This window comes from Triticum urartu, chromosome 5 (genome assembly GCF_003073215.2).
Source record: "Triticum urartu cultivar G1812 chromosome 5, Tu2.1, whole genome shotgun sequence".
In the NCBI taxonomy this organism is placed as follows: domain Eukaryota; kingdom Viridiplantae; phylum Streptophyta; class Magnoliopsida; order Poales; family Poaceae; genus Triticum; species Triticum urartu.
Window position 1 is genome coordinate 198,728,579 of NC_053026.1, and position 4,593 is coordinate 198,733,171.

Consider the following 4,593-nt stretch of genomic DNA (forward strand, 5'->3'; position numbering starts at 1 on the left):
CTATATTCCTGCAAACTCGTGAATAATATTTCCTTTTCTCTTCTCTTTGTAAGACTAATTCCCAAATTCCATCTGGTACTAATTAAAACATATAGAAATACCATGAGAATACTCGTACATGTCTAAAATACCAGTTGCAAACTGACCAAAGGCCTAGTAGCGCAAGTATGTAAATTGGTATCAAGGAGAACTTATGCAGCAATTGGTGCAGACTAATCCTATATAATTAAAACAGTTAACTTCCCGTGTCTAGTACAGTCAATAAAGTATCACGTTCAAGACAAATCTGATATAGTGTGAATAAATTAATAAGTAAATCAATATGGTGCATACTCTAAAAGGTCAGATCTTTGATGTCGTAGAAGTTACTAATGTTCTACTCGTTTCAAAAATCCCTACAGAAAAAAAGGAATACATTTCAAGCTCCAGCATGAACCAACAATTTATTATGTGAAATACGTTCTTATCAGCAATAGATATTTTCAGATCAAAAAATAGTATCCAATCTTATAAGGAACTCTATATTATGAAACTCCCACTCATAGATCTAAACCGAGGGTAGTATTTCATATCAATTATTTTACCATATGAACTTGATACTATTACTATCATCGACGGCAAAACTGACACAATTTATTTTTATAAAAAATAACCATAAGGAAGGCCATACATCAGTGCCAGCAAAAATATGATCATATACCCAACACAAATTTATATGCCCAACAAAACTGCAACCCCAATCAAACAAAAGATCAGATGGGCTGATCCCTGAGATCGAGAAGATATCCTATTCTTCGCAGCTGCAATTGTTTGCCATCCAAACTGGTGGGCCTAATTATAGGCATGTAAATAGTCCTAACATGTATTTTTCATAGCAGCATCAGGTATGACTGAACTTTCTTAAAAATAGCTCGCATCATGCTAAGTTTACCAAACCAACATACAAATGAAATATTAGAAAAGACTACAGGACAATTTTTACCTTGATGATTAGTTTGGGATCTCATGGTTTTTGCTTTCTGGTGATGTAATCGGACATGGATATTCTTCACATCTGCAAGTGCCTTCGGCCATGGGTGGAGGCTGACTGACCCTTGAGGAGCTTGTGGCGGGTCTTGCACTCCAGGCAGTTCCCTCGTGGTGCTCGTACTTGTAGCATGTTTGGCAGACGGAGAAGGCCACACCCATTGCAGGTGAAGTGCTCGACGTGAGCCCCATGTCGTCCCCGCAAATGAAATATTTGATTTACAGAAGGGGTTGAGTTCATACTGTTTTTTAAAGTTCAGTGCCCATCTCCATATTAAAGACAAAGAGGAATTATTTCAGTTTGAAGTAGAAAGGCAATAACTTTGGAATTGCCAACCTGCAAATATAAAAAACAAAGCAAAGCAAATATTCTTATGATTTGGAAAACAAACATCCTATACAAGAAACAATATAAGTTCTAACAAATCGCTGGTTCGGTTCAAACATCAACACACATAAAAGTGGCACTGATTCACCATGAAACCATGCTATTGAGTATTGAGAGATATAGCAGCAGATGCATTTTGATATATCTAGGCACACCGGCACAAGGATTCACAACAGTGATTATATGGGGAGTAAAAAAACATTTAGGCTACATCTGGAGCTATCTATGTATGTCCAAATTTTGATCTAGCGACAGTACGTTTAAAGATACACATACACACATGTTACTACCAATAATTATGAATGGATTGTACCTTACAAATACACCATACTAAAACATTATATTCAAGCTATCAAGGTCTATATAGAGTTTCTTGAAAATAAAGGAACACGCAACTGAGTTCTCGACAACAACTTTCCTGAAAAGGAGATTCTCTAGAAAAGAAATGTTGATCCTAGCATTTGGCAATTTGTTTCAGACCAACCTTCCTTTTTCTGTGTGCCACCATGGTCGTAAATGTGCAATCTCAGATAGTGGTGCTGACTGCATACTACTGAGATAATCCTACTTGTTGCCCGGAGCTTGACACCATTCATCCTTCTATAGGCTAGTGTTACAGAAAAGGGCAAAGAGCTAACAAAGGGCATACTCATAGTGCAGTGTTCCTTCCTACAACCCCTCGTTCCTAGTCAGTAAAAGGCTTACAACAATTTATCCTGGCTCCGCATTTACTTTAGCTTGTCTGCCGAGTTAAACAAGGATTGAGCTGTAGGTGGTTGTCACCTACTTTGGCAGTTTTGTAGAACTAAAGGCCTAAAGTTATCATGGCACAGTCAACAAATAGAACTTGCAAGTATTATGTACATTTAAGTAGCAGATGTTTCTCAACACAAAATGCAAGCAACTGTGCAAATAGGGTCTAAAATTCATGCAAGTAGTCAGAATATTTTTGACGCAAATCGTACAAGTAGCAGGAAGAAACAAATAAAATGTAAATAAAGAATAGTTACCTTCAGTAAATTGGTTTCTCCTAAGAAGGCAGGCAAGATGAACAGACTATGTAGCAGCAATAATGGGCCTGATGAATTAACAACTTAGCAACAATGGGCAACGTTGCGTGGATAGAGGAAGGGAACTATGAGTCGAGAAAATTGGTGAAACAATCACTGGTGCCCTGCTCCGCCAGTCTGTCGTGCATCCTTAGGATGGTGATCAGTGAGAGGTCAATGCAAGTGATGCCACAGGTGACGCCCTCTTGCAAAAGCTCTATAAGAATCAACAGAAAGAAATCGAGTTAACAGAGATACTTTTCTAAGGGCCTGAGAGGTTATATAATGTATAGAAGATTCATGGAAAGACGTCACTTACATGATACATGTAGCTAGAGAATCACGGTGCCCTCAATTGAAGTTTTATGTTCTCCCCATTAGTGATCGCACTGAATCAAAAAGCAAAATGTCAGACAAACAGATTACCTGGAGTGAAGGCATCAGGTAAACAAATTATCTGAATCAAAAAGCTCACTAAAAACAGAATCAAAAAGCTAAATGCCAAACAGATTGAGTACTTTGCCTGGTATACATACTTGTCCCGCCTTGCATCAACCCCGTGCATGGTGGTGGCATCAACAGCGTCATGAGCTCCTGCTGCCCTTGCATCGATAGAAAGGTTGTCATCGTCGGCGCCGCGCACCTCCGAACCAAGGATCCATTTGGCATGGAGGAGAGCGCGATCAGATTGATGCGTCCATCCCCAAACAACGAGCCAAGATAAAGAATATTATGACTGGGAGTTGTGTGTCCCCACTTTGTGTTTGCAACCACCTCCTTTCTACAGCTCCAAATCAGGGGAGCATCTCTTCATTCCCAGCGAGACGGTCTATGCAGGTGCCGCCAGCGGCGGCGACGCCCCACCACAAAAGATTGTCTTCGAGCCACGAGTTGCCGCGCCCAACCCCAAGGACCTGTAGTTGGTAGATATTTATTGGGGAAAACGGCCAATAAAGCATGACTAAAGTTTAAACTTTGCATAACTAAAAAGTAATCAATGTATCAAAGGATTTGATCTATGGGCATTTTCCTTTTTCCCAAGTAACAACGTCAAACTTTTCAGGGGAAGGGTATATACAATATTTACAAAACTGAATTCTTTCCACGTGTTTTTAAATCAATGGATCCTTCATCTAGTCCTTTTGCTATCTCCTACAAATTCTTTAAAGAGTAGTACTACACTGTAGCAAAATAATGCAATACCTAGAGTTAAATCTATCAATTTTGGCACATACGTACTTGCATGGTCTTCTCCTCCTCTGTTAGCATTTCTCAGTCCAATTCGTGCCTGCATGAACATGGTGGCGACAAGAACACCCAACCCCAAGGACCTGCAGCACAAGAACACACAACATACATGGTGGCGAGATGGCGTGCTTCAACTGCAGTGAGTCCCCGGCCGTACACGGGTGCCCCTTTGGTCGCGACACAGCACCGTCGGCGGTGGGCATCACGATGCCGTCTTGGAGGCACAATCAGATCGACAAAACAATGTATCTACCTTGCCATCCATCCCAATACAGAATTGAGAGCTCCCGTGTGTATAATACCGACTGCTATAGTTGCTTGCCATCACAATTAACGAAGTAAAGCACATAGATAGAGGATAAGATTACAGCAATAAACTAAACAAGTTCAGCTTCTATTGGTGAAAGGCAACTGATGACCCTAACCGCAATTCTACACGCAATGATAACCTAAATTTACATCAATTCAACAAGGTTTGGACCATTTAATTTTGCTTGGCTATCACGACGATTTGGATAAACATGAAACATACAGTTCCCATGACACCTATGAGTGCATCACATGTTCTTAAACATCAAGTTTATTCTAGATGGTCCAGAAATACTACACACAGAGTGGTACATATATACAGCTACAAGCAATCATACGTAGCGAGTAGAATTCAGAGTAATATGCATAGAACAAAAAATAGAGCAAGTAACCGAGGTTAGTCAGTGAGACTGACCCAGCAATCCGACGAACATGACGATGCTGGGCTTGCCCTTCTTGGGGGTGAAGGCCGGCTTCCCGGGATCCAGCATGTTGTAGAGCTCCGTGAAGACGGCCTGCAACACGAAACAGAAACAAAGGCATCAACCTCTCGCGCAACCGGCCGCCGCCCTC

General features: G+C 40.7%; 2 long non-coding RNA genes across 2 annotated transcripts; both read right to left on the minus strand.

Moving 5' to 3' along the window:
• Positions 1-1,278: 1,278 nt before the first annotated feature.
• On the minus strand, positions 1,279-2,588 carry LOC125555818. Its single transcript, XR_007304883.1, has 2 exons — positions 2,425-2,588; positions 1,279-1,363 (listed from the first exon to the last, which is right to left on the minus strand). It is a non-coding gene; the product is annotated as an uncharacterized LOC125555818 (long non-coding RNA).
• Positions 2,589-2,782: 194 nt separating this feature from the next.
• LOC125555819 lies at positions 2,783-3,942 on the minus strand. Its single transcript, XR_007304884.1, has 3 exons — positions 3,703-3,942; positions 3,000-3,377; positions 2,783-2,852 (listed from the first exon to the last, which is right to left on the minus strand). It is a non-coding gene; the product is annotated as an uncharacterized LOC125555819 (long non-coding RNA).
• Positions 3,943-4,593: the final 651 nt, after the last annotated feature.